Source organism: Myxocyprinus asiaticus, chromosome 17 (assembly GCF_019703515.2).
Source record: "Myxocyprinus asiaticus isolate MX2 ecotype Aquarium Trade chromosome 17, UBuf_Myxa_2, whole genome shotgun sequence".
Classification (NCBI taxonomy): domain Eukaryota; kingdom Metazoa; phylum Chordata; class Actinopteri; order Cypriniformes; family Catostomidae; genus Myxocyprinus; species Myxocyprinus asiaticus.
In genome coordinates, this window is record NC_059360.1 from 27,038,602 (window position 1) to 27,048,605 (window position 10,004).

Sequence of the window (10,004 nt, forward strand, 5' to 3'; positions counted from 1 at the left end):
AAAAAAAAGAAAAAAAAAAAAAAAGAATTGTGTTTCAGTTGTGACCTTAATGTTTTGGTAGTGACCTTAATTTTTATGGCACATCTTTTATTAATTTGCCTCATACAAAGTCACTTAATGAAAATGTTAGCAACTATAACTAGTTTTCACAAAAAAACAAGGAGAAACAGCAGTTTTTTATACTTAAGTCATCCATTTATTTGATTCACAAATATTGTGAAAGAACCAAAAACTTGGATGGATAATGGAGACTGTAAAAGATGACGCAAGAAGCAGTTTTCCTTCTTCAGGTGAGGCTTTATTTCCCCTCTTCCTCGACACCACTTTACAGTTTACCTTTATGCACTCACTAAACACTAACACACACTGCTTCCAAAAATAAACTCTCACTATTAGAAAATCCTTGCTCGGCTCTGTCGTATCCAGTCTCTCTCTCGACTGAGTGTTGTGTCGCTCTATTTATGCCGCTCTCCCCGTGCTCACTGAAATTAGAGACAGGTGTTAGACATAATTTAGCTCAGGTGTAAGCGCACTTACTGCTTTCTCTCTCCGGAGAGATGCTTGACCACGCCCCCGCTGCCACATATCCCCACCGCCCGACTCAAGATACTTCCCCACCTTGAACTTAAACGGCTGAAGAGCCAGATACCAACGGGTGATCCGGGCGTTAGTATCTTTCATGCGGTGGAGCCACTGGAGTGGGGCGTGATCCGAGCAGAGGGTGAAGGCCCGCCCCAGCAGGTAGTATCGGAGAGTGAGGACCACCCACTTGATGGCGAGACACTCCTTTTCCACGGTGCTGTACTTAGTTTCCCTTAACGAGAGCTTACGGCTAATGTACAGCACCGGGCGCTCCTCCCCCTCCACCACCTGCGAGAGTACGGCCCCCAGCCCCCTGTCTGAAGCATCTGTCTGTAAAACAAAAGGGAGAGAGAAGTCAGGTGAATGTAACAGCGGCCCCCCGCAAAGTGCGGCTTTAACTTGCGTGAACGCCCGTTGACACTACTCCGTCCACTGGACCGGATCTGGAGCTCCCTTTTTAGTGAGATCAGTCAGCGGGCTGGTGACGTCCGAATAATTAGGCACGAACCTTCTATAATAGCCAGCCAGCCCCAGGAACTGTCTCACCCCCTTTTTGGTCTTGGGTCTCGGGCAGGTCGCAATCGCCATTGTCTTGTCAATTTGGGGACGCACCTGCCCGTAGCCCAAGTGGAACCCCAGATACCGTACCTCCACCCGTCCAATCGCGCACTTCTTCGGGTTTGCTGTGAGTCCCGCTCGGCGCAGCGATCTCAGAACTGCCCTCAGATGTTGCATATGCCGCTGCCAATCATTGCTATAAATGATGATGTCATCTAAATAGGCAGCGGCGTAAGCTGAATGCGGCCTGAGGATTCGGTCCATGAGACGTTGAAACGTAGCCGGGGCTCCAAACAAACCAAACGGAAGTGTCACAAATTGGTGTAATCCAAACGGTGTGGAGAAGGCGGTTTTCTCACGGGAAATTGGTGTCAAGGGGATCTGACAATAACCCTTCATCAAATCCAATGTCGAATAAAAACGAGCAGTGCCCAACCGATCGAGCAACTCATCAACGCGAGGCATTGGATATGCATCAAATTTAGACACCGCGTTGACTTTCCTGTAATCCACACAGAATCGTACCAACCCGTCACTCTTAGGCACTAGAACAACTGGGCTGGACCAATCGCTGTGGGATTCTTCTATTACCCCCATATCAAGCATCGCATCCAATTCTTCCCGAAAAATTTTCTTTTTGTGTTCGGGTAGTCGGTAGGGGCGGCTACGTACCACCACCCCCGGCTTGGTCTCGATGTGGTGATGGATGAGGTTTGTACGTCCCGGTAGAGGGGAGAACACATCTGCAAACTCCTGTTGCAATTTAGCAACCTCCGTGAGTTGGCTCGGTGAGAGGTGGTCTCCGCAAGTGACCGGGGTGAACTGTTTATGTTTTGAACTCACCTCCGGTCCGAGCTCCGCCTTCTCGGGAACCACCGTAGCCAACGTCACGGGGACCGCCTCCCTCCACAATTTTAGGAGATTGAGGTGGTATATTTGACGTGCGTCCCCTCTATCGGTTCGTTTAACCTCATAATCGAGATCTCCCACTCGTCGTGTGACCTCAAAGGGTCCTTGCCACTTGGCGAGTAATTTAGAGCTCGATGTGGGAAGCAATACAAGCACTTTATCTCCCGGTGCAAATTCCCTTAGCTGAGTTCCCCTGTCATACAGTCGGCGCTGTCATTCTTGAGCTTGGAGCAAATTCTCCTGTGTTAGTTGCCCCAAGGTGTGGAGTTTTGCTCTAAGATCAAGAACGTACTGAATTTCATTTTTACTGTTTGAAGGTCCTTCCTCCCAGGCCTCTCGCATTACATCAAGCACGCCGCGTGGGCGTCGCCCATACAGCAGCTCGAATGGGGAGAAGCCAGTGGAGGCTTGCGGGACCTCTCGTACTGCAAATAACAGGGGGTCGAGCCATTTATCCCAATTTCTAGAATCATCGTGCACGAACTTACGAATCATGTTTTTAAGGGTTTTATTAAATCGTTCCACCAGGCCATCCATTTGAGGATGGTATACACTGGTGCGAATCGATTTAATATTTAATAACTCGTACAGTTCGCGTAGTGTTCGTGACATAAATGTTGTGCCTTGATCGGTGAGGATTTCTTTCGGAATCCCCACCCGGGAGATTATTTTGAAGAGTGCCTCCGCAACACTGCGTTCTGAGATGTTGCGAAGAGGCACTGCTTCCGGATATCGCGTTGCATAGTCCACTAGGACCAATACAAAGCGATGTCCGCGTGCTGACCATTCTAATGGCCCGACGAGGTCCATTCCAATTCTCTCAAAGGGGACCTCGATCAGAGGGAGAGGGCGCAATGGCGCTTTTGGGGTGGCCGGTGGGTTAACCAGCTGGCATTCACGGCATGCCGCACACCACCTGCGGACATCGCCGCCAATGCCTGGCCAATAGAAACGGGCTATTAGACGGTTCAGTGTTTTCCTTTCTCCTAGATGACCTGCCATGGGATTATAATGAGCCGCCTGGAATACCATTTCTCGACGGCTCCTTGGAATCAAAAGTTGGGTTGTATCCTCTTTGGTCCGAGTGTCCTGTGTCACTCGATACAACCGCTCATTTATAATTGCAAAATAGGGGTATGAAAGTGCGATGTCAGGCTGGAGTCGTTGACCATCGATGACTCTCACTTGGTCAAAGGCGTGTTTGAGGGTTTCATCTCGTGACTGCTCCAAAGGGAAATCCCCGTCAGGGAATTCCCTGAGAAGGGGAGGGACTGCAGCCTCTCCCCCTCTCTCGTCATCATGACGTGGAGCTGTCGAGGACGGCCCCGGCTCCGCCTCCCCTGCCAGAGCATCGCACATCACACATCTCCCTATTTTCACACAGGACCCATCCGCGCAAATTCCCTTTAATAAAACTCTAAAATCAGGCCAATCAGTCCCCAAAATCAGCGGATGGGTGAGGTGGGAACTAACCGCAGCCTCCACTCTATGCTTTTTCCCCCAAAATTTAATTGTCAGGGTCACCACCGGATACTTGTGAATATCCCCGTGTACACACTTCACCTTCACCGTTTTGGATGTGACCAGTGCCTCGGGTTGAACCAGGCATTGGTGGATAGTGGTTTGATTACACCCGGTATCCACCAACGCTTGGTGAGTACCCCCCTTGACACTTACCGGTATCCGGTACGCTCTGGCCCGGTCGGGGGCAGCCTGTGGGAGGTCAGAGACCCGCACCACCGTCCCCAGCTCCATCAGAGGGCACTGATCTCGGAAGTGGCTCGGGTCTCCGCACCTCCAGCAGGCCGGCCCAGGCGCTACGCCTGCACATGCGTCGGCGGGCGCCCCCCCCCCCTGAGGGGGAGAGCGGAGGGGCATTGGAGTAGGGGAAGGTGTCACCTCCCACACCCGGGGAACTGGTCTCAGGGGCTGAGCTCCTCCTCGTCTGCGTGGGGCAGGAATGGGACCTGGAGAGAGAGCAGACGAGAGAGAGAGAGGGGAGGGGGAAGAAACAGAGGGAGGAGAGAAAACGTAGGAGGGATCTTCCGCCCTCGGGATCGCCGCCATGTGGTCCTCCGCAAGTCAGATAGCTTCCTCCAATGATGCCGGGCGGTGGCACTGGACCCACTCCACCGTCCCTTTTGGCAGTCAAACTGTGAACTGTTCCAGTACCACCTGGTCGATAATTCCCTGGACGTCGCGATCCCCCGCTAGCAGCCATCTTCGGCAGGCGTCACGGAGCCGCTGGGCAAAGGCAAACGGGCGGTCGGAGCTTTCCAACTTCAAGCTCCGGAAGAGTTGACGATTTTCCTCCGGAGTGCGACCAACCCGTTGCAAGATGGCTTTTTTTAGATCTCCGTAAGCCAGGAGGCTCGACGCTGGCAGTTGTTGAGCTGCGAGCTGGGCTTCCCCGGACAATAGTGGGATCAATCGGGCTGCCCATTGGCCGAGCGGCCAGCCCCAGATCTCGGCGGTCCGCTCAAACAAATCCAGGAAGGCCTCGGGGTCGTCCGCCGACCCCATTTTCTGTAATGCTGGTGGGGGTAACGGCGTGGGTGTGTCCGGGGTCGCGGCTGAGGATGCCCCCTGACTGAGGAGGCTCCGGATCGCCTACCGGTCCTCGGCTTGACCATGCATGAGCTCGACAAACCGGCGGTCTTGATCTTGTCGGAGCTCAAGCAGCGTTTGTTGGTGGTTCTGATGTAGGCTGGCTAGGGCTTCGAGGATCTCCGCCAACTGGGAGGACTCTACGGGACGACCTCCATCCATCTTCGACCCAAACTTCAATTCCGGGTTCCGGCACCAGTGTAAAAGATGACGCGGGAAGTAGTTTTCCTTCTTCAGGTGAGGCTTTATTTCCCCTCTTCCTCGACACCACTCTACAGTTTACCTTTATGCACTCACTAAACACTAACACAATTGAAATTAGAGACAGGTGTTAGACATAATTTAGCTCAGGTGTAAGCGCCCTTACCGCTTTCTCTCTCCGGAGAGATGCTTGACCACGCCCCCGCTGCCACAGAGACATACTCTGTTACTCAATCATTAAACATATTTAGCAGGCCTCTGCTGATATTCAAAACATTTAGAAATTGTTACACAATGGACAAGACATGAAAACTACAACATCGGTTTCTTCATTGAACAATAACAGAGCTTTCTTTTAACAGGCTATATTGAACAGTCTTGTGCTGACACACAATAGGTCTGTTTGATACTGATATTCAGAACTGTCAACAATACTGTGGAACCAATCTAGTCTTCGGTCTTGTAGTGCTCATTGGAACAACATCAAACAATATTAGAATGATCAGAAAGAACAACAAAACTTACGATAAGATTAATAATAATGTTTATCAATGCATTTCAACATTAAAACTGGAAATGAAAACATTTTTATTACCATTTGTGACCATTTCTTCACTCAATTCTATATTCAACATCTTGCAGACAACATCAAACAGTTTTGGGTTGATTTGTACATGCCTTTTTGTCACATTATGAGGTGTAGGGATTAAGGTCAGGACTTTGTCTACTGTGTACCATAGTATCAGTTTTTGCCAACTTTGTGCATGGTTTTAACCTCTAAAGCTCCTTCCTCCACATCTTCAATTGTTCCTGGGTGAAAGTCATTGTCATATTGCACAAGGCACCACTTTCCCACCAGGTTGTTGGTGACATCTTCAAGTGGTGACAATGACTCTTCAGTTTTGTTGCTTGTGTCAATACTCTCTAGGGCATTTTTTGGTGATGTTCTGATTTGCTTCTCATGAGAATTTGATCATTTCATTTCTCACGGTTACTGACGGAAGGCAAGGACAGGAGTTCTCCTTTTGGCAGAAACAACTAAGCTCACAGTGTTTAATTGTGCCATGGGTAATTCTGATAACCTGATGAATGCCCAGAGTGCCTTTCACTGATGGAAGATCATTAGGAATTAGAGGAGATACTTCCTGAATCTCCTTCTCCTCTACATAGAACAGATTTATTTTTTGTCAGGGACAGAAGTGTTTCAAAGAGGATTTTAGCATTGGGGAGGTCAATGCCCTTAGCCACCAAAGAATCAGCTGATCTCTTGATAGTTGTTCCGACCCCATCAGCAGGACACTTGCCATGCCCTGCCTCCAGAAAACTCCAGTTAACTACAGTGAAACTCATCTGAAATGGAAATGTTGACAAAAGGTAAAAGTTTTTCTGCATTGTTGGACCATCACTAATGAAGAACAGCTTTTGCACACTTGAATGCTGCTCTTTAAGGTAATGGAGAACAGGTTTTAGCTCTGCCCAAATAGCGGAGGGGTCATGCTTCATTGAGGGAGAGGTGGAACAGAATGATTCTGTACCCTTTGTAGTGTATACAACACAATTGTGCAGTGTTGGCTGTCTGTGGGATGCTCCAAAGTGTATTTGATGCACCTCTGAAGCATACTTACATTGCCAGTTTTCAGCATAGTCAATGTGCAGAATGGCTTCATCATCTCTCAGGGAATGTTTCAGTGCTTGCAGGTTCGTATACTGATACTGAATATTAAAGAGATGTTTGCAAACTTTTGATTTCATGTCTTTTTCAAATATTTTCAAAAGCTCTTCAGCTGTGCCCTCAATTCTTTGCTTGACTGTTTTTGACACTGTGATCTTTTCTTTCTGTCCATCCTTCTCCTTTTTATAGTCTTCTCGTTTTGTGACCCATTCATTCCACCAGGTAGCTTCTCCCAATGTGCTTGACATGAAAGGGAGGGGCCAGTTTTTACATGACACACACTCTTGGTACATGCAGGTTTTTCTGCTTTTATCACAACACAAGCTCTCTGCCACATTCAACAAGATATTAGTGCTGATGATGCCAAGCTGCTTTAGTCTGTCTGCCTTAAGTTGAGCATTTTCATGCACTTTGCATAAGCAGGTGTCCCTGTTGTTGATGTTTGGACACACAATCCAGAATTGTCTCAATCTACAGAAATAGGAGTATGAAATCTTAAATTGGGGCATCTCCAAAATCAACGTTTGGTGGAGATTTTGCATAGTATCCGAGAGATAACTTTTCTGCTTTTTTTTTTCCTGAAACACGTGATTTTTTCCCTGAAGACAGCCAGCTATTGTCATCTCGACTCAGAAAGATCCTCACTGTGCTCATCATTTCTTTTGTACTGAGAATCAACCCTCTCCTTGATACGAATGTAAGGTTTGTGTTTTTTGAGTTTTTCTTATAGTGGTGATGTGAAATGCCTACTTGTTCTCTGACTGCAGATATGAGCCTGTACTTCCTCAGCATCTTATTTAAGAAGAGTCTACCATACACATGTTTGATTTTAAAGCTTTTAGAGCTATACTTGTGTTTCAAATGGTCAGTGAGTGTATTGTGCAACAGGATAGACTTTCTGAAATTATATTTTTCAGTTGTCTTCGGGTTTTGGTTTTTGGGGATTCACTAACTGACTGCTCTGGCTTCATTCTTTGTAATCTCTTCTTGTATCTGAAAACTCTTCTTTTCATGGACTGTAACTCCCTCTCTAACAGTTTAATTTTCCTTGCATTCTGACTCCTTCTGGCCCTTCTCTGTTCTGGTATTTTGTGGTCTGGTGTATGTTCACCCTCACTTGATGTACCAGGTGGAGTTGTTTCCCTACAGAAGGTCTCTGGTGACCTATGCTGTTTTTGACTTGCTCTCCATTTCGCACAAGTGTATCTTTATTTAAATTTCCCCTCTTTCTTGCGCCTTAAATTTCTCTTTCTTTTTGTAGGTATTGCTGTTATCTTATGGGGTCATCCCTGATCCTCTGCCTATATTCCTGCAGGCGCTTAGCTGTACTTTTGGGCATATTTGTGTGATGAGGAATGAGGATCTAAATGCAGCTTTAATGAGAACAAAAGATGAAAAAAGTAACTCAGAATAAAATGAAACAAAAACACGGGAAACCAGGCACAGAACATGACAACACATGAAAAGACTGACAAAGAAACCAGGGGAAACAAGGGCTTAAATACACATGGGCAAACAAGGAAACGAGGAACACCTGGGGAAAACAATCAGGGAAAAACCAATCATAAAATGAAACTACAAAAGGACTACAAACTAACAGGAACTAAACAAGAATTTCAACAAAACTTATTGAGCGGGAGTGGGGCGGGGGGGGTTGGGGTGTTTGATGATGGGTTTTTGAGCGGGGGGGTAATCACCAAACTGGATTGCGCAACCTTAAAGCCCAGGGCAGTCAATGGCCCCTGGTAGTCGAGGGCCCCTGGGCACTGGCCCCATTGGCCTGGTCGGTAATCCATCCCTGGTCAGGAGTCCTGGGAGGCGGCTGCAGGGCCGAGACAGGGTCAGGAGGCGGAGCTGCTGTAGGAGGAGTCTCTGGGGATGGAACCGCTGGAAGGCGGAGCCGTGGGAGGCTCGAGGGGCGAAGCCATGGAAGGCAGAGCCGTGGGAGGCTCGAGACAAAGAGTCCTGGATGAATGGGAAATTACCTCTGTGGTCGCGAACATGGGAAGAGACTCGGGAACGACCTCCGTGGTCGTGGGTATGGGCGGAGACTCGGAAACGACCTCCGTGGTCGTGGGCATGGGCGGAGACTCGGAAACGACCTCCGTGGTCGTGGGCATGGGCGGAGACTCGGAAACGACCTCCGTGGTCGTGGGCATGGGCGGAGACTCGGAAACGACCTCCGTGGTCGTGGGCATGGGCAGAGACTCGAGAATGACCTCTATGGTCGTGTACACAGGAAGAGACTTGGGAACAGAAACTTTTCTTCTCTTCCTCCTCCTCTGGATGGCCGAGGCTGGCAACGCTGGCTCTGGGACGGCCAAGGCTGGCAACGCTGGCTCTGGGACGGCCGAGGCTGGCAACGCTGGCTCTGGGACGGCCGAGGCTGGCAAATCATTGGCCATGGCAGGCGTGGGCGCTGACAATTTTTGAGGTAGGGTCTTCATGGACCTATGCACCGACATCAGTGGCAGATCATATAACTTGGAGACAGGGGCCGTGGAAGGCTTCGAGACAGGGGCCATGGAAGGCATCGAGACAGGGATCTGAAAACGCAGGTTTTGGCCCAGGGTTCCTGCCATAATCCACTGTATAAAGGGAACCGCAAAGTTCCAGAGCCTTCTCCACATATTTGCCGAGTGTCCAGTGAGGATCAGCCGGAGGCATCAGTTCCCTCAGTGCACTATTCAGACCGGCCCAGAAGAAAACCACCAGAGAGCGGTCTGGATAGTGCACTACATTTGCCAGCTCTAAAAACTCACAGACGTGATCCTCAACTGGACAGTCCCCTTGCTGAAGGAGCAGAATTCTGACGGCCGCTAGATCCATTTTTTGGTCAGTCTTTCTGTGACGAGGCAGACAAGGAATGAGGATCTAAATGCAGCTTTAATGAGAACAAAAGATGAACAAAGTAACTCAGAATAAAATGAAACAAAAACACGGGAAACCAGGCACAGAACATGACAACACATGTAAAAACTGACAAAGAAACCAGGGGAAACAAGGGCTTAAATACACATGGGCAAACAAGGAAACTAGGAACACCTGGGGAAAACAATCAGGGGAAAACCAATCATAAAATGAAACTACAAAAGGACTACAAACTAACAGGAAACAGGAACTAAACAAGAATTTCAACATAAAAGTCAACACAAAAAAAGGGAATATGTGACAATTTGCATGTCTCTTGTGTTTCTCTGTCTGTATCAATCAGTAAAAATGTAAAAATATAAAATGTTATGAATTATTATACATAAAATGAACAACTGAATATCACTACCAAAACAAATATGTCAATACCAAAACAGCATTGCTTGTTCGGTACTGACAAAAAGTGTTTCGGTATTGACTGTTTCGGGTTTGACAATTCTACATTAACTTGCCTTTATCTTAAAATGTGAGCAAAGTAGAATGCTGGACATCAGTGCTTTGAACAGAATAAAGTCACGAAAACACATATAATTTTTTCAAACAT